The sequence below is a fragment of the Peromyscus leucopus genome, chromosome 6, assembly GCF_004664715.2.
Source record: "Peromyscus leucopus breed LL Stock chromosome 6, UCI_PerLeu_2.1, whole genome shotgun sequence".
NCBI classification, from domain to species: domain Eukaryota; kingdom Metazoa; phylum Chordata; class Mammalia; order Rodentia; family Cricetidae; genus Peromyscus; species Peromyscus leucopus.
Window position 1 is genome coordinate 82,151,521 of NC_051068.1, and position 20,571 is coordinate 82,172,091.

General features: G+C 47.5%; 1 long non-coding RNA gene across 1 annotated transcript; it reads right to left on the reverse strand.

Annotated features, from left to right (window-relative positions):
• Window positions 1–1,177: 1,177 nt before the first annotated feature.
• On the reverse strand, window positions 1,178–15,782 carry LOC119088209. The gene is made up of 3 exons (XR_005091827.1): window positions 15,598–15,782; window positions 3,404–3,525; window positions 1,178–2,325 (listed from the first exon to the last, which is right to left on the reverse strand). It is a non-coding gene; the product is annotated as an uncharacterized LOC119088209 (long non-coding RNA).
• Between the last annotated feature and the right edge of the window lie 4,789 nt (window positions 15,783–20,571).

Here is a 20,571-nt window from a genome sequence, read left to right on the forward strand (position 1 = left end):
TTTTAAAGTTGTAATCACATCTCACCCTCCTTTTGCAAAGCCTTCTGAGATGCCCCAGGCTGATGGATAGTTCTTTTTCCTGTGTTCCCACTGCACTCAACCCATTCCTTCCCCATAAGTTGGCATTCATTCATTCTCTACATCACTTTAAACCAGTGCTTCTCAACCTGTGGCTCAATATCCCCTTGGAGGTCACATATCAGATATCTTGCATATCAGATATTTACATTAAGATTCATAACAGTAGCAAAATTACATTATGAAGTAGCAACGGAATAATTTATGGTTTGGGGTCACCACAACATGAGGAACTAGTAAAGAAGAATGAGATTTGTATTAGGAAGGTTGAGAACCACTGCAGTATTTCAGGTGATACTGGTGGTTACATTTAGCCTGCACCCTGAGACTGAGACTTCCTCTAGGTGGCACCCCTTTTCACTTACCTCTGAACTGACAGCCATAGCACATAATAGGAATTCAGTTAACTGGGCAGATGGAATGAAGGATAAGTCATCTGACAAATGTTCACTGCTACTACAGGCCAGGCCACGTGCTGGACCCTGGGGGTGTAACAATGAACATGACGGTATGGCCCCTACTCATTCTCATGGGTTTGTGAGCCATTGGAAGCTGAAGGGCTGGGGTAGTGACTAGTACTCAGGGCCTCCTGGAGGAATGCAGAGACAGCACTCAGCCATAGGAGACATGGTCAAGGCTTGGGGAAATGTTCTTTTGAGTGTTCTAGAACAATAAAGATTTAACCACATTTCTGGCTGGGCAGTGGTGGCGCACGCCTTTAATCCCAGCACTTGGGAGGCAGAGCCAGGTGAATTTCTGTGAGTTCGAGGCCAGCCTGGTCTACAGAGTTAGATCCAGGACAGGCACCAAAACTACATGGAGAAAGCCTGTCCTGAAACCAACACCTCCAGCCCCCCCCCCCAAAAAAAAAGACTTAACTGCATTTCTTAAGACAAGAAGCTAGAGGAAGTCGTGTAAGCATGATAAGCCTGCAGAGTTGTTGAGAAGAGGGTCAAATTTTACTGGTTCTGTCCTCCTTTATGAACTAGGTTCTGCCTCAGGCTCATGGAGTTTGGAGTTAGAACTAAGCTGGTTCTGGAAGAGTGCATGCATCTTCTTCATCAGTACAATGACAAGCTCAGCCATCCATCATATTAGCACAAGGCATGGAATCCCCCTCCCCACTCTACTGAAACCCTTCAAATACTAGGGTTTGAACCTGACCCCACCACTTAAACTCTATTTGCTCTTGACAGCTCTGTCCAGTCCTTGCTGTGTGGCTGTACATCTTTTGGCTTCAATGCCTATAAAATAGAGCCATTGATTTCCCTTTCATCAAATTATTAGACAACTGAAAGAGACAGTGCCTCGTGTGTGTGTGTGTGTGTGTGTGTGTGTGTGTGTGTGTGTGTGATAGCACTTGTGTAGAAGTCAGAGGACAACTAGTGGAAGTTGGCTCTCTTTCCAGTGTGCAGGTCCCAGGGATTGAATTAAGGTCATCAGCCTTGGCAGCAGACATCTTTAACCACTGACCATCTCACCATCTCCCATTTTATTTTTTTTTATTCTCCTTTTATTCTCTAGCAATGACACAACAATGGTGTTGTGGACTTGGAAATCTCAATGCCAGAATTTTCTCTCACCTCTACCACTCACTTGCTGTGTAACTGTAGGCAAGTCTCATCTCCTTTCTGTTCTTTTTTGCTCCTTTGCCCAAAGGCAATGATACGATCTCTGTTCATGTGGAGGTGTAGAGGGATGAACAAGACAAGACCATCTCTAACTACCCATCCACAGTAGGACTTGTATCTACCTTATTTGTGTTGCTTTAAAATAAGACATTGTGCTTCTGGTGGCCAGACAAGCTTTACCTCCATGCACAAGGAAGTCACGTGTGGAAGAGCTAATGGATGATGTGTTTGAAGTGGCTGCTCCAAGTAGTCTCCTCTGACCACCAAAGGGACTACTGGTTCTAGTACCTCCTCCTCTGCCTGATTGCCTGGGTCAAACCCTTAGGAATGTGTCCGGTGGATCCACACAGGCCAATGTGAGCCCATCCATGCAAGGGAAATGATAGAATCACAAATTTGAAACCATTTTTTTTTTTTAAATCACTGTGATGTTTTAGATGGAGACCCAGACAAGCTAAGCTACCTCTTCCAGAGTCACACAAGAATTATTGTAGTCTGGGATGGGGACGTTGCGGGTGAAGTCTGGAATGAGAAGACTCTAAGCTCCATGCGGTTGATCAGACCATCTGCCGTCTTCCCTGCTGACTACTGGTAGAGTCATGTCCGGAGCCAGGTCCTGGGGGAGAGAGAGAGGAATTTGGCACTATCTGAGATTTGGGGTTCCGTAATTTCCAAAATGCAGCATCACTAAGGAGGCAGTACTCAGATGACTCAGGGGAGGACAGAGGGAGTTTGGGAGAGACCCTCCTTGCTAGAGAAATGAGCCAAGGGAAGGGAGGCTGATTGAAAAGAGAAATGGAGATGGATGGCAGGAAATGGGAGGAAACCTCGTTTGTAGATTGTTCTAAAACTATTTGTCGGGCAATTTCCCCTGGAAATCTTTCTAGCGAATTGACTTCTGTCATACAGGGTGCCCCCCCCATCTCTGTACTTCTCTTCTTTTTTCCATCCTTTCTCCCTCCTCCTTTCTACACAAATGGGTCCATGGAAGTGGACCAGAGTAGGTATTAGAACCTGGGGTTGTACAGTGCTGTTCTGTGTCTCAGTGTTCTCGGCAAAGTACTGCATGAAGGTCAGAGTGTGTTAGACAACCCCCTTCCCACCAGGTTAACCAGGTGAGGAAAGTGGAAGTTCCCATATGGACCACAGTGCTGCCAGCTGCCCTTTAAATGGCACCTCCCATTTTCATAAGAGGTTAGCTGGAAGGGGGGCAGAGCAGCTATAATGGAGGGACCCTTGGGACCAAGTTTCTCCATCACTTAAATGGGAATGGTAGCTTCCAACTTTCTGGTGCTTAGGGCTACAGTGTAGATTTTGAATTTGAAAACTACCAAGAGTCAGTAGTAAATATTTGGGGAAGCTACAGATGTTTGCCTAGCTCACCCCTCCCCACTGGGAGAAAATCAGCTGTCATTGTGGAAGGCTGTGCTGGCTTCCAGCTCATGCTGCAGGAGCCTTGCCCCAGGAGGGCACCCTCTAGGAGTTCTGTCTATTCATCAACCCGGCTGTTTCCCCGAGGCTGCAGGTTCCTGCCCCTGCCTGGATTTGTCTCCAGAACTCCTAAGAGCTGATAAATCTAAACCCAAAAATTAAGACACAGTTTATCTAACAGTCCAATTTGGGTTTATCCAGTGCCCTCCTCATAGCGTAAAGTCAGAAACCCCAACAGAAGAACCTTCTTGAAAGTTTCTAACCTTCTTTGGAAAAAGAGAATCACCCAGAGGAAGGCGTGTTTTCTGGTGTCGAGGCCATGCAACAAGCTTGCTTCATATTCCTGGCCTTGGGTGGCTTCAGAGCAAACGAAGCGGAGAATTACCTGGAATGAGGACATAAGGAGCTTGTCTACTAATGCAATAAACATTTCTGAGTGCCTGCCGAGTGCTGGCCTGTGCTTGTCTGTGACCAGGTGAATTATATGCCCTTCCTGCTTACAGGCTACTAGAGACAGACGTGTCAAGGGGGCAATTTCACAAGAGGCAATGATGCTGGAAAAAGCATCCCAGTGTCCACAGTTATCCAGAGTAACCAGAAACCTGCAGCAGAGCAGAGACTGAGACCTGGAAGAGTTCAAGTCCAGAGACAGCCAGGGGCACACATCTCCCTTTTTATCTGTTTATATGATTTCCTTGCCTTGGTTCTCCTAGGCTGGTTTGCTCATTGTTAAGTAGGAGAATCAAGAAGAGGATTCCCCATGTGAAGGTGGGCTGAGTGGGACTGGGGAAGTGAGAGACAGAAGACACCTTCTTAGGATTGCCCCATATGAGGGCTAGGAGATCCCCATTCTAACCTGCTCATCTCTGGTTTCCCTGGCCAGTCAGCCCTTGGGCCTTCAGCCAGCTGAAAAAAATTCTTTCTGTTTGCTGGTGCTGGGCATCTCTCCCCGGATGAAAAGGAAATGTCCTAACATTCCTCGGATGCAGAATTTGGCAGGGGAGACCATTAGCTCTGCAGTCAGCATGCCTGGGTTAAAATCTCACCCTATGCTAGCTCTGTATGACCCCGAATGTGCACGTCCTTTCTCTGTCCTGATTTCCCCTTTACCGACAGCACCTTCCTTATGAAGCTGCTGTGAGGCTCAGTTGAGTTATCTGTACAGTGTCCCAATATCTCTGGGACTATAGTAAGTCCAGTAAGGCAGAACTGTCACTACTCACGGGCTGATGAGGCTACAAGGGTACAACATTGCAGTCCAAGCACGGCCACCCTGGGCTCCCCTAAAGGAGGATTCTAGAGTGGCCCCACCAGGGAATAGACTAACATATGACCAAGGCAGGGTGTAGTCAGGAATGCCACTTCTGGATCTCATGTGGGGACAACATATCCCCTAATCTGGGGACCCAGAGCCTGGGATATGGGCTTACTCCTGCAGTCAAGAGAAGTGGGGATGGCTTATATCCCCACTCATTGGTGTAGAGTTGCTGACAGGGGCAGAATGCTCTGTTTCTTGAGAACCTTCTCCTTTTCCCTAACCACACTGGACCCACAAAACCATAACCACCATTTTGTCCATTCATCAAAAAGCCTCCTGATTGCTGGAACCCCAAACAGCTCTCACTCCTTGTCCCTTCCATGCTGGCATTCAGCTTTGGGCTACTGGCCACTAGACCAACAGGCCATTCACCCCGAGCAGCCTCCTCTCCTCCTCCTCCCAGGACAGAAGCCTGAGGCAAAGTCCAGGCAGAAGCCACTGCATAGTCCGTAGGCCTTTGGGATGGGACTGTTAGGTAAGAGCTATATTCTTGGAATTAAATTTCTTCCAGGATCCATCATAGCAGCCTATGCTAGAAGTAGCTGAGAGACCCAGGGTGGACAAATCTAGTCTCTTCTATAATGTAGCAACAGGGATTGAGGATTTGGCTTTAGCTTAAACCTTAACTTTATCCACTTACTCTTAGGGACATTTGATGGGTTGGACCTTCCAAGCCTCAGGTTTGGTTTGGTTTTATTTTTAATGTGTAAAATGAGGATCATCATAATCTGAGTCTCATATAATTAGTGATTAGATCAAATTGGAAATTTACCCCAAAATGCTCTTTAACCTCAGAAGCCATGTGCCAGTGTTCTCTGAAATCAGAGCCTAAGATCCCAGACCTGCTGTTTCCTAGCTGTGAGACCAGGGATAATGTGTGAAACCCTTTTGTGTTTCAATTTGCTCATTCATTAGGTAGGAACTGTACGACTTGTCTCAGAGCATGATAGAAAGTCAAAACAATGTATAGCAGAGCCCTTCTTGTAGACTGGGGCCCCAATGATTGCTGGCTACAGGCTTTCCTTGAAATCATGGCAATGGTGTGGTCCAAAAGAGTGCACCACCAAAACAAACAGCGGTGCACATGTCTTGTAGCCCTCTCTGCCACAGCTCTCCATGATGCAATCACTCAGTAAATGTTTCCTGATTGACTGAGGATGGTTGACACCTGGCCTCTGGTGCCAAATTTCTTGAAAAACTCCAGTAGTTTTGAGGCCCCAAGCCCTGCCTGGCTCTGGGCCTTCACTGGAGCTGGAATGGCCTCTTGAGGGACTGCCCGCTTCCCTTCACCCTAGCTTAGGTCAGATATCTGCTTCCCTTAAAGCTTATGAAGTATCAGTTCATTAAATTGTGTTTTCATTTTTGCAAGGAGAGTGTCATGCCAAAGATAGTTTATTGTGAAGAAAATGGAAGATTAGAAAATGTATTTTTAGAACACAACAATAGAAATCATATTCCTGTACTTCCTAGAGTTTTAAAAATAAAATTATAGATCATTTGCTAGTTTTTAAAGTTAAAACATAAAACTCCAACTTCAAAGAGGAGACCTTCCCGGAGCTGAGTTGGAGTGCTTTTCTATTGTAGACTCATGTCAACTTGGACACTTTGTGGCCCTAAAGGGCAACACCCCTTATTGCAAGAGAGAACTGTGACTGTCAAAGTGAGCTTTTGGAACTGCTGGTGTTCAGTCTCCCTGTGTTATCCACAACATTCACTTAACAAGTATTTCTTGAGTAACCATTGCAAGGCCCTACACATTGGGGAAAAATCCAGACCCATCCTAATTTCTAGAGAGCTCGTAGTGGAGGAAGCCACCTTGTAATACATTGTTCTCACAAAGTGAGAGTTGCTTGAGTGGAGAGAGGGAGAGAGAAATGCTTTATATGAGGAGGAGATCCTGCAGGTACATGGAGAGTAAATGTGATCTCAGTATGGAAGTAGGAAGCAAGCATTCCCAAGAGAGACAGCAGCATGCACAGAAGTCAGAGGGGATGGTGGCAGGGTGGTGGCTCTAAGTCCTGCGAGCACCCTGGAATAACTGGAGCTGATGAGTGAGACCAGAGAAAGTGAGTAAGAGGCCATAGCAACACTGTTAATTGCCCCTAGAGACCATCTATGTGACATTTGACTTTACATGCAGACTGCTGGGAAGCCATGGGCAGGATCAGATCCAGCCATTCATTCAGCAAATATTTTTTGAGAATACGACACTGTCCTTAGATTCTTGCTCAAACAATATGGTGAGGAATGACTGGGGAATGACACTTTCAGCTTTACTGAGCCATCTCTCCATCCCCCAAGGCAGCTTTTTGTCTCCCGTATAACTCACTCACTTGGTTGTTGCTTAATGAAGTTTTGTCAAGTACATGAATGAACGGAGTCCAAGAACTCAAGTCATTTCCAAATGTTGGAGATGACTTTTCCTCTTCTCTGGCTTCAAAATAGAGTTCTGGCCATCTCACTGTGGCCTGTCCCAGGCTGGCTGTAGGGTCACATGCTTGTCACAGGCCCCCTACCATTTGTTTGAAATCACAAATTCTGGCAGAATACCAAATCTACATGCTAAAAACTCACACTATCTGTGACCCAGTGTCCAAGTTGAACCTGGGTAGCATACCCAGGCTCCTCCAAAGGCTCTAGAGATCTGTTTGTATACCAGATCTCTAGATCATCAGAGGGAACCATCATCCTCCCTCTTTCTTAGTCTGCCTTTGCTCCCTGATAGCCCTCATGTGGCAGAGTCACCCTCTTAGTCAGCACTACCAACCACACCTTGCTAGTGCTGCTGGCAGCTCCACACACTCACCAATGTTGGCACTTTTAGGGTGGTCCCAACCTTCAGCCGCAGCCTTTTCTTCTATTACAATATCCTTAGGCCTCACATAAGTTGGCTATTTGCCCATTGGCTATAGCCTCACTAAATGTTTACTATGTCTTGGCTGAAGTTTATTCAAGGTTAATTGCTGGAATGTCCCAAATATAATGATAGCCAGTCTACTGTCAAGAAGGTCACAGTCCTGTGGGGCTGCAGGCAATCAGGCAAGCAAGCAGTTAATTACTGCACTCCATCATTAAGGGGGCATGGATAAGGGACAGTTTGCAATGGAAGTTTCTAGAGCTGGGTAAACCAAGGAAAAAGAAAAAGGCAGGAAGAGTGAGCAACAGAGACGAGGGGCAGCGGGAAGAGGTTCTACGTGGCTGAGCATAAGACAGACGGCTGGCGGAAACACCAAGGTGACAGAGGCTGGCCAGGCAGTTGCTCCCATGCCTCCTTCCCCACATGTGGAGGCGACCCAGCGGAAGACTCTCAGCTGCCATTTCCTCCATGAATATTCCATTTCTCCAACCCCTATGGCAATGTCTTTGTTGGAGCCCTGAGGCATTCTGTAGCTTCTCCTTGGCCCTCCTTATGGTTCAGCTTATTTTAGCTTGGGTCTGCACCTGCTCTATCACCTCCACAAGGTGAGGGCCACTTCTAGAGCAGGAGATGGCATATGTGCCTGGACCTACTCTGGGCCAGGTTTTGGGCACTCAGATATAGCAGACAATGAAATGGACAAAAGGAATCGAAATAGCTAAGCTCCCACCTGGTGTCCCTGGATCAGGCCTCTGAGAGCGTCCTCAGAGATTGCTTCAAAGGATCAAGGAATCTGTCCAAAAGGAGGGAAGTCAATCCCCTGTCTGCTGCCCCTAACTGTGTGACTTTCCCCCAACTGTGTGACGTCGGTGATAGGGCTAGAAATCATTCTCCTCTCAGGACCTTGTCATGAGGAAATGTTCCACAAAATGTGAAAGTGCTTGGTAAATCTTAAAGCAGACTTCAAAGGCAGAAACCAGGGAAGGTGCTTCCCCCTGCTTCCTGCTCTCCTGTGCCTTCCAGAACTCTCCTCCTAGATGGCCACCCCAGGCTCGGCTCCCCCTCCAGTTCGCCTCATCCTCTCCCAGCCCTTTTCCTTGCATTTCTTAAGGCCATGAGAAACTTTGAGCAGTTCTGGGAGGTTTTCTGTGTGGGGCTGTGTTTCTAAGACTGCAATTTATCCACTGATTCTCTAATTCTGGGTTTCTTTAACCACAGAGTTGAACTGCCTCCACATTTCAACATCGGAGGAATGAGAAGTTCTCAAACATGTTCAAACAGTGAGGCTTCTAGAAGCCTGTGTGTGTGTGTGTGTGTGTGTGTGTGTGTGTGTGTGTGTGTGTGTAGCTACAAAAACAGCTTTAAAAATAGTACATAAACTGCACATCAGAGACCACTCAAACCTTGTTTTTTATGTAGGCAGGCCAGACCAGGAGTTGAAGATTTAAGGAAAGCATTGGCATTCCAAGTCCTAAGTGGAGGATATTTGGCCCTTCATCTTCACAGTGAAGGAAGAGGGCACTTCTGTTTATGTTTAGGGGTGGGGCTTTCGCTCCAGCAGACAAACTCTCAGAGGTATGGGTGTCAAGGGAGGGTCAAGCCTCAAAGACAATAATCCAACAGCTGAGGGATGCAACTTAATGGTAGAGCACATGAATAACATGTGTGAATCCTAGGGTTCAATCCCTAGTACTCGTTAAACAAACAAACAAACAAAACTCCCAATAAAACAAGTCAGTGGCCCAAACTCATGTGGAACACACTGGTCATTCTATCACTAGGAGACTGAGGCAGGGGGATGGGAGCTTGAGGCCAGCCTGGGTTACATAACAAAGCCCTGTCTATGAAAGAATAAGCAAACATAAAATACCTAAATAACAACAAAAACCCGGGACGATAAAAAAAATTCGGATGTCTTGGAGTCCTAAGAACTCTGTTGCCATACGTTTTTAATTCTCCATTTCCTCCTTTTTATATGCTACTTCCAGAATTCTAGGATAAGCTTAATTCCCCTTTTCCCTCTTCATTCCTAGAAAAGTCATGAAACGTTGTAGCTAGCAAGGAGCATAGATCAAAACTGTCCAGGTTCAAACCCAGCCTGTGCACTTAATAGCTCTGTATCCTGTGCCACACTCTGTGCTTCGGCCAACTTTTGTAAGATGGCATCAGTAACAGCCTGGCCGCAGTGGTGCTGATGGGGTTACCTGAGTTAACACAGGGCCAGTAAGCCTTCTCTGGAAGGTGCCAGGCCGTAAACATCTTTAGCTTGTTGGCCATACTGCCCGTGTAGCAACAACTCAGTTTTATCATTGTATCACAAAGGCAGCTGCAGACAGCACATGCATGAACGGGTGTGTTCCATTAAGATTTATTTGTGAAAACTTTCAGAGAGCAATATTGGCCTTGAACCCCGCAGTTTGCTGACTCTTGAGGTCACACATGAAAAAAGGGCTTGGCATGTGGTGAGCGAGCACTCAACAAATGCTAGCAGTTATTACTCACAAATAAACTAAACATGTGAGCGCCTGCTTGGAACCAAGCATTGCTCTGTGTGCCGGGAAGACAACTGCGTACAACATGGACAAGGTCCCTGCTCTCTAGGAGTGTCCATTCTGCATGAAGACACAAGCAAAACAAAAAGAGGAAAGTGTTAAACCCGAGAGCTGTGAGGAGAAAGACCAAACCATGACTGCCCAGTTGAAGCAATCTGTATTTTGGGGTGCATCTGGGACTGACTAGTCTGGCTGCCTCTCCTTAGGTCGGGTTAGAGAGCAGCCCCTGCCCGCTTCTTCAGGTCCCTTTTATAGGAGAGATAAAGTATTCACAGGGGCAAACGAGTTGGCTGGTAGACATTGTTAGAAAACTACAATGAAAGGGAAGGAACAAGGGTCAGGATATCCGTCATGTGAAGGGGGTCGCAAGTTTAGTGGAGGTTGAAAAACATGTTTTGCAGATTACATGAGATCTAAGAGACAGGAATTTATTCTTAATTACAAATAGAAGGCTTAACTTGCAAGGACTTAACACAGGACAAACAGGAACTTACTCTTTAACTACAAACAGAAACCCTAACCTTCACAGGACAAGCAGGGACTTTTCTTTCTGGACTGGCTAGTCCCGGGTACACCCCAAAACAGCTTGCTTCAATTGAACAGTCGTGGATTTGGTCTTTCTGCTCACAATTCTCAGGTTTGACAGGACAGATAGAGAACAATACCAGGTAGCAGCGAGTGCCCCGTGGAAACAAAACCATGGTGACACCAGGGCCAGCTAAATCAAAGGAGAAGTCCGAGGCCTCTTGGAGGGCGTGACATGTAAGCTAAGACCAGAAGAAGCCAGCTCTGAGGCCATGGCCAAAAGAGGATTCCCGGCAGGGAACAAGCTAGTCTGCTTCTCATTTGTGCCCTCAGCTCAGCTCTCCACCAGCAGCCGTGGTGGTTCTCGAAAGGCCGGGAGGAATGCACGGGAGAAGGGGCAAGCAAGGAGGAAGAGCAGCAGACAGGAAGGCATGCCAGTTCCTTGGGATCTTGGGCATCAGCATCCACGGAGGAGGCTATGGGAGGAAATGCTTCTTCCTTCCTCTTGACGCTCAGCCCTTCTCCCAGGATCTTTCTTTTTCTCAGTGTGTCAGCCATCAGCAGATATGGAATCATTTCCATGCCTCATCTCTCTCTTTAAGTCCTCGGCTTGCTAAAGGCCAGCTAACTACCACCTTAAGCCAAAGCCTTCCCTTCCTGGCTTCCACAGGTGAGGAAAGCCTGGATCCTGCTGCCTCCTGTGCAGGGCAGGTTGAATCACACACACACACACACACACACACACACACACACACACACACACGGAAGAGATTTCTTCTGTTGTCCCTTGTTTCAGCATTTCCTAACCTTTCCTTGATTGAGGAGACGCATGTGGGCATGTGGATGCTGAGCCCTGCAAATGCTCCAAGCCCCCTTTCTTCCTTGTGCCTCAGGTCTGTAGCCTTTTCTCATGGGTTTACCTTTTCTGCTCGGACAGACTTCTAGGATGGCCCAGCCCAGGAAGGCCACCCATGTGACATTGCTCTTCTACAGAGAACAAATTATGAACTCCAAGGACTGTTGGAGCTGTAGCCAGCCTGTCAGGGTAATTAGGGTAATTCCTGCAGCTCCCACATAAGAGTGACAGCTTTTTTGCCCTGGGCCTGGTCCCTACTCTTCTGGAGGATAGGTCCCTTTTCCTTTTCTGCATTTCTCACTTCTGAAGAAGCCTCACCAGATGCTGTCCCCGTTAAGTCTCACTATTGGTTCTGGCTCTCTTCTAAATAGGGTCTGAGAACCGTTGCTGCCTGCTGTGCCTGCCTCGTTCCCTTGTCTGAGAACGGAGGAGAAGAGGCGCTGCCTCTCTCCTTCAGGGCCCTTGCATCATACTTTCTGAGAGTTTCTACGGCTGCCTGAGTCACCGTCAACTGTGTCAGGCCAGCGGACACGTGGCACTGTGGGTCCAAGCATGTAAGCGGGTGGCATGGTGTGGGTGTGTTCTCCAGTCCACACACTGTGTTGTCCTGAGCTGCTGTCTTGGTACCCAGAAAGCTGGCTGGAGAAGGGAAAGTCTGACCCCTCTTCCTGTCAACAATGACATTCTGCTGGGAGCTGACCCTTCCAGGGTGAGTCATCAGGAAGGGCAATCTACCTCTGCCCAGTGGAGAAGCAAGTGTCAAGAGGCACACGCCTTCCTCCCACCACTGCAGTGGCCAGGAGAAAGGGCTTCTGGCTGAAGGAGTTCAAACAGGCTCTCTGCTGACCCCCAGAGCAGGGATACTCTCCAAGTTCCTCCTCTCTCCTCACACAAGTCAGACTGTAGGCTGCTGTAAACTGTGTCCTTAAACATGGCTATTCTTGTGCCACACCCTGGCTGCGATGCTCTGCAATGCCTCTGTGATAAAACTCTAACACCTTAGCTTGCCTTTAACATCTGTCCTTGTCACCCTTCACTCCCCTTATGGCTTTTGCCCCAATAGGCTGGCCTCTTGCACTCTGAATGTGACACATGGCCATCCCCATGCTTGAGCCTTTATCAGGTCCCCTTTCATGCAGGTCCCCTGCAATGCTTTCTGCTCTGGAATGCCTCTTCCTTTCCAGATGCACCCAGGATTCACACTCCTTCTCTGCTCTTACATTACTCATCCATCTATTGGGAAAATATTTATTGGTCAGACATAATAAAATATGCCTGTCATCTCAGTACTGAGGAGGTTGACGCAGGAGGATCATAAATCTGAGGCTTTATTTCTAGGGAAGGGGGCTGCCATTGAGCTTGTGTGTGCCAGCCCTCCATCATGCTCTGGAATTCCTGGTTAATTCATGCGAGGCCAATGTTCTCAGAGCTGCCAGGCCTGAGGAACTGACAACGCACACACTGCAAGGGAGTGAGTATCTCAGGGTGACTCAGGACGCCGTAGTGGAAGGAATCCCTTCCCTACCCAAGAGAGATCAAAGAAGACGACAGAGGAAGGAATACCTCTGCTGAGCTGCTGTGGCATGAGTGGAGGTTGGGTAGGCAAGGGAACTAGGGTGGGAGGAGGCAGCAATGGCGTGGACTGGAGGAAACAGAAAGTAGGAAGACAAAGCATTCTAGGAACTGCATTCGGTTCCTAGAACTGTTACAGTCTGGAGTGAAGGCGTAAGCTGGGTGGTGAGAGACTGGGTCACCCGGTGGGTCCTTTGTAGTTAGTAAGCTATCCTAAGAGTCACAAGAAGCCAATATAGAGCTGGTAGCAGTGACTGGAAATGAATACGTTTACATCTTGAAAATTCTAGAGTAACTGGAGTGTAGAGCACCGATGGGAAGAGGCCTGGGAAGTGCTTCAGAAGGCAAATGAGAAGATGTATGAGGAGGCAATGGTGGCTTAATCCAGTGATGTGGGGGGAGCCAAGACAAAGAGGAAAGACCCTCTTCCCAGTGAAGAGGACTGGTGGTTGCTGAGGTGGGTGGTGAGGAGGGACAAAGCATAGCTTCCTGGTTTTTGATAAGCAGGCCCTTTACAGAGAAGGTGAGCACAAATTGGAAGTATCCTTTTAAGCTGCCTGAGGGCCAGTCCAGGACAAATGTCCAGGTCTCTGAGGAGAGAACCTCCCCATATCGATGTGCCCAGCTCTTCCCAGCACACTGCATCCTGCCTCTTGCTACTCAACTTTCCCTGAATGATCATGTTTGCGACCGGAGAACTATCAGAGGTTCATTAGTGAAGAGACCCTGGCCATCCATGGTCATTATGATGGAGATATGGGCCTGACCAGGAAGAGCAGAGGTGTAAAACACTTTACAGGGGTGTTTATGAGTGATACCGGTTACCACGGGTGCCTGGTAAAGTGAGAACAGCCAGGGCCATATAGAGCTCACCATCATGGACGACACTGTAGACTAGAGATTAATGAGGGGAGAATACAGTTCAGTGGTAGAGCATTTACTTAGCATGGATAAGGCCCTATATTGATTCTCTGGTACTACCCCCACAAAAACAAAACAAAACAAAACAACAACAACAAAACCAGTACTAGAAAAGATGAAGAAGAAGAGAGAGCAAGAAGAGTTAAGTTGTAAACTCACTAAATTCCTAGTGACATCTGAGAGATTGGTAGCCGGGGGAGTGCAGTGGGTCAGTGGACACTGGGGGCTGAGGCTGAGGAGCATCTAGAGTTACAATAATTCAGGTTCCTGGCTAGAGTTGGTCCTTTCTCCCTTAACCTGTATTCATTTGTAACTCCAAAACACCAGATCATAAAGTTTTCTGACATGCTTTTCTGTCTCCTACACTAGAATCCATCTTCCCTCTGCAAGTTTTTGGTCTACTCACCTTCACTGAGCAGGTGTCCAAGGAGTGCTCTGAGTGGATGCCTAGTCCACTGCTGTCTAGAGCATCTTAGCTGATAGGGTGTGTGTGCTGTGTGGGAGGGGGGAGGAAGCATGGCAGAGACATCAGTGAGGGAGGAGAGGGTACCTGGGGCAGAGTGTGAGAGTCATAATGCCAACACTTCAGAAAGGAGGAAGAATGGAAGGGGAGGACCATTCAGAGGGGTCCTTGGGCCCCCACCTTGACAAGAGTTTGCATTTTGTACCTTCACAGGAGCCCTGACCATTACAGAACAGTGTCATATTTCTTGAGAAGTGGACATGTAGCATCATGGGCTTCATAGCTCTACTGTGAAATCCCTCCCTAGGGCAGGCCCCAGGACAGCTTTCTGGAGGACAAAGACCAAGCCTAGACACATAGGGGAGTAGTCTGTGATTGGGTTGGAAGAAGAGAGGTGAGGATGTAGGCCAGGGGTTTGTGCCAGGCTCTTGGATGTTAGAGTTTGGAATGATGGCCATTGGTGATGATGAGTAATAACCACAGCCTCCTAACTGTTCTTCTGACTCCACTTTGGCAGGGAATTCTCCATACAGAGATATCTTTCAAAAGTGTGAAACAGATTATGTTACTTCCCTGCTCAAGACTGATACTTAGACTAAAACACAGGCACTCTGGAGAGCTAAACAAGGCCTCATGGGATCTCTGACCTCATCTCCCCAAGCTCCTTCCTATACTCGCTCTTGCTCCTTTCAAGCTCACAGCACTTTTGTCTGAGAGCATCCTTCTGTTGGGAAAGTTCTCCCCAAGTGGTGTCCTTCACTCTCCATTGCCATTTTTAGGTCTCTGTTTAAGTCACCTCCTCTAAGTTTCCCCTGAACCTGCTAAGATAGGGCTGTTTCATTCCTGGCACCCTACCTTGTTACACTCTCTCTGCATGACAGAAAATTATGTTCATTATATATCACATACTCACTTCCTTCCTTGTTTGTTTCCTGTTTTCCCCATCAAGGTGGAGGCTCTATGAGGGCAGGGAGTTTTTTCACCACCACATCTTCAGTCTTTCCAAACAGAGTGCTTTGGGATGTTTGAGTACATAAGTAATAACATCTATGGCAAGCTGGCAGAGCCTGGATGATACCAGCTGTGAAGGGACATCCCCAGAGTACAGAGGAGCATGCTTGGGCTTGAACAGTTTGGAGACTAGTCCCAAGACAGAGTCCATGGCGGCAGCAGCAGAGAGAGCATGGACCAGCTGTTCCTGACTCTTCCTGCCACTCTGGGGACACACCCAGTCCTGAGAAAGCAAACTAGGGCCCTGGCCCCCCTTTCAGACTTCTTCCTGGTTTAGGTGAGGGAGGTGAAAGGAAACTAGCCAGAGGAGGAAATTGCTGGGGAGATGGAAGACCCTGAAGAGCCAGGAAGCAAAACCTGGTTTGTGGGAGCTGAGACTCACCGTTGCTGGGACTCACCGCTGAGAACTGAGAAGCTTGAACTATGCACTGGACCTTCAAAGGGCAGTCTGCATCCCAACAGTCAAGTTCAACTTCCAGGGGAAAAGCAGGGACTTGCCTCAGGAGGGGAGGGCCCTTGCTATGAAACTCTCCCCTTGGAATCTTCTCAATGTGCTTGCTCCTCAAGCTTCTGGGAATTCCCCACTTCCTGATAGGAAGAATGGAGCCTTGGTGGGATTTTCCTCAGTCTTGGAATTTAGGACACATTCCAGCTTTTACTATAATGCCTATACCTTTCACATACTGACTCTCCCTCCCCAAACACACACACACACACACACACACACACACACACACACACACACACACACACACCCTGGAGCAGATTTTTCTCCTCACATTGCCTCAGAAGCTGCTGTCTTGGAGGCCACACTTAGAGAACTGCCCCTTTTACGGTAGTCACTCAACTGCTGACACTCACTCCCATACTGTTGAACCTATGGTCCCCTAAGTCTCGAGGGTCTCTGTTTCCGGACAGGGAGGAGGCTTTTGCTCAGACTCTGCTCGTGCATCTCAGCGGGACCTCCTGCTGTCTGTCCCATGAGTCACTCCCACAGTCACACAGTTCCTCACGCTGCCTCTGCTTGCTCGAAGTGTTCTCTTTCTTCTGCTGGCCCTGCACCAGAAGGAATGACACCAAAGTTAGGCTGGGAAGACTTGGTTAAGCAGTGGCCTCAGGGACCCTAGTGGAGTAAACGTCAACTGGCTGTTGGCTGGGGTCTAGACAGGAGCCACATGAATCTTGAGTATGTGTCTGGTCTGAGACATGTCCCAGGCCAGCTGTTGACTCATGGGTCTCAGAGCACCTGCTACTTCTCAGGAGCAGTCTCTTAATTTATTTCAGCAAATGTTGTCTCTGCCAGGCTTCAGAACAAGGTACTGAATGGGGGAAGAGCAACAGAATGAGGACTTCACAGCTTCTGCCATTCAGTAGCTCCCAGGCTCTTTCTAACAATGACATAATGTGCTTCTATGGCATGTCAGCCTCAGGGATGGGGTGTGAGTGTGAGGAGTTAGCATGGGGTAGACAGTCAGGGAAGAAGTTAGAAGGAAAGATAAGATAGCATTCCCACATAGCAGCTAGACTATGAAGAGTGATAACACCTCCACTTTGAAGATGGGGTGCCACCTCACTTCCTTTATAATCTCCCTGAGCCAAGGATGATCTAGGCAAAGGAGGTGAAGTAATGGGAGAGGGGAGGAGAGAATTGAGAAAGATCAAAAGGGCCATTAAGAGGGGGAGCAAGTGTAGCTAGAGTTTTCCCGCCTGGCCCACAGTCAGGACAAATCTTTGTCACCCACCAGTCCCACAGCCGCTCAGACCTGACCAAGTAAACACAGAGACTTGTATTGCTTACAAACTGTATGGCCGTGGCAGGCTTCTTGCTAACTGTTCTTATATCTTAAATTAATCCATTTCCATAAATCTATACCTTGCCACGTGGCTCATGGCTTACTGGCATCTTCCCACGCTGCTTGTCCTGGCGACAGCTGGCAGTGACTCCTTCCGCCTTCCTGTTCTTTCTTTCCTCCTCTCTGTTAGTCCCACCTATACTTCTTGCCTAGCCACTGGCCAATTATTTATTGATCAATCAGAGCAATTTGACATACAGACCATCCCACAGCAAGCCGGGGGTCCTACAAAAGAGCAGCCTTGAGTACACCTGTCTACCAGTTCTGGAGAGTCCAACCTTCCTAACAGGATGCTTTCTACTCTTGGATTTCAGCTTCAACAAACATTTGTTTTTACCTTTTCTGAGTCTTTACTTTCCTGGTCCTTGGGTGTTCAATTCTCTTTTAGCTGTTGGGAAGAACCTAGAGACCTGAGCAGCTGACCTGTGGCTCTGACACTCCTCTAATATGGGGACTAAGTGATAAGTAAAACATGTCCCTAAGCTCAAAGAACTTAGGTTGTAGTTGGGGAGAGAGACATTGAAACCAGTAACTCCAGTCTATGGTGAAAGTGCCTGAAAATCGGATGGCTCCTCCTTCCAGCCTTGGCTTGTGTTCTACCTTCCAAGAAGTCTTCTTGAAGCCCTGTCTGTGTGTCTGTCTTTCACTCAACCACTGCATACTCTACAAAGCTTTGTTGTTACCTTTCAGCCTTCCTTCACCCTGTCTCCATATCCCAGTCAGAACTAGAGTATCTAGAGGGAACATCTGGTCTCTATTGTATCCTTGGTGTCTTACACAATTGAACACGTTTTCAGAATAAGTTTAACATGATGACTTTGAAACATCTTACTGTAATACATACAAAAGATGCTGGCAGCATATTTGCTTTGTTGGATTAATTCTGAATAGTAAGGATCAAAAAAGGCAAGAGAAAGTACAATTGCAGGCAGGCCCTGTTAGGGTATCCAGGTCCCAAAGAACAATAGGACAAGGGCACCCCAGGGTGAAGGGACAGCAGGGCAAAGGCCCAGAGCCATTGGGAATATGGCCTACTACAGGACCTGGTACATAGTGCCTAGAAGAAGGACCGGAAGATGGGGGCAAGGAAGGCCCCTCTTCAGGTCAAGGGAAGTCTTCATATCATGCCAAGGGTCTGCTCTTTGGTCCGTAGACTCAGTGCTCCTCTGAGAAGTTGTAAAATGGACTTGCTGAAGCAGACCAGAATTTGAGGAAGATTAAACTGATAGTGGTGTGGTAGTTCTATTTGGGGAATGATTCATTAGTGGAGTTATCTCCTTTGCCTCTGCCTCTTGGGAGTGACAAAGAGACCAGTGGGGGATTAGCAGAGAAGTCAGTTAGGAAAGAATCATAATGTCAGGAAATAGATGAGAGACTAGAAAGACAGAAGCAAAATTAGTGGTAGCTAGATATGGGAAGTGAGACTGCATTGTCCAATCTGAGCAGCTAAAGGGGCACAGAAGGGCAGGTGCCAAGGTGGAGAAGAGAGACACAGCATTCTGAGTTGTTTCTAGGGTAGTAGTTCTTAGACTCTGACAGCACAGTGAGGTGAGGAAAGAGTTTTAGAAGCCATCCTTGGTTCTAGTGCATCTTGATAATAAGCTATGGATGCCTCCTGCCTATGAGTGTTCAAAGGAACTCAAAACTTACGCAAATGACATCTTTTTAGCCCGTCAAAAGGTCTCATAGACCTCATCCAGGTTTAGCCACCACCTCCTCTTCTCTTCCACCCACCACCATGGCAGCTCTTACACTGAACAACAGGGTGGTGATGTCAGGAGAGGAGGGATTGTGTGGAGGACACAGGGAGGCCCCGCTGTCATCGTGGATGACCTCAGTGGCCCAGCCCACATCCTAGCCTTTTAGATACTTGGTGTCTCCATCTCTGTCCCACTGCATCCTGGCTACTCTTTCTCATTACACTTTCTAGACCTCCTCACTACCCAGAAGTACCTCAGCTCTGAAGTGACTCATCTCGGACATCCTTCTAGATCCTCAGCTTCCTGATTCAGTCTCATTGCCTTTATCTGAGCTCTCACCCTCTTCTTCCTCACTGTCTGAAGACCCGCCCCCCCAATTCAACTTCCTCTCTTGTAGCTCAGAACCTCCTCTACAACACAGGTTCTTTGTTTCACCCTCTGACACAATCCCAAACATGGATACACAGCTCTTCTCTTCCGTGGAGTGGTGGCTACCATTTCTCTGATGGAGAAGGTTGTCTGGGCCATCATGCTCTCTTCGATCTGAGTCTCAGGAAAGTCCATTATGCTTTCCTTGGAGACATCTGTTCTACTCCTTGAACAATTGCCTTTGCAAATCGTATTTCTTGTTCTTAAGCCTTCAGCATCTGAATTCTCAGCAGGTGATAGACTCTTCTTTCAACAATAAAATGGGCCATCCTTGCCCATTTATTGATGCATGCCACCATCAGGCAAGCCTGGGCTATGTATAGAGACCAGTTTCTAAAAAACTAAAGGTGGGAATGTAGCTTAGTGGCAGAGCACTTGTGTGGAATGCTCAAAGATCTGTATTCGATCCCCAGTGCCACAAAACAAATGATAGAATAAAATAAAGTCGGGGTCTGCAGACAGAAACTCCTCCAATTGTCCCATAAACCAACCTGCTGAACCCTTTTTTTTTTTTTTTTTTTTTTTTTTTTGGTTTTTTCGAGACAGGGTTTCTCTGTGTAGCTTTGCGCCTTTCCTGGAGCTCACTTGGTAGCCCAGGCTGGCCTCGAACTCACAGAGATCCGCCTGGCTCTGCCTCCCGAGTGCTGGGATTAAAGGCGGGCGCCACCACGCCCGGCCTGCTGAACCCTTTTTAATGGAAGCTGTGTGCCCTGTCTGACCTTAACCATTTTTCTTCTGTAGCTAACTCTTGTTTCTTGGGACCTTCCCCCTATTTCCCTTACTTTCTAACAACTTCCTCTCTCCCCACTAACATTTACCAGTTTACAGCTCTAATATCCAATCAGGCCCTCCTTTGATCCAACCTATTCCTCCTATCACCACGCCCTCTTTCTTAGAAAAACATCTCAAAACCCACCATTGGCCTTATAGCTAGCTGTGATGTTTTCTTTCCAACACGATGTAAGTGAGCTGTCTGTCGTCTCCAGTGCCATCAATGACCTTCTCTATGTGGAGAATGCTTTAATTCTTGGATGTGTGATTCTCCCCCTCCCCCATGGTGAGTCACTCCTTTCTCTTACCTTAGCTTTGGTGATGTTTTCCTCATCTTTCACACACTAAACACTGGAGTCAATGAGATGTTTACTGTGGCAAATATTAGGTATCTTCCAAATATTGACTGGCAGCTGCCCCCATATATCTGATACTCCAAGTGCCCTCCATGCTGACCTTGTCCTGTGTACTCCTCTTTCCTGACCTTCAGAGCTGTGGAGTCAATTGCCTGTGGGGCTGTCAGTCTTGGATGACAAACACTTAGAATGTTTAGCTAAATTTGAGTTTCAGATTAGCAATGAGTGGTTTTAAAACCATGAGTAT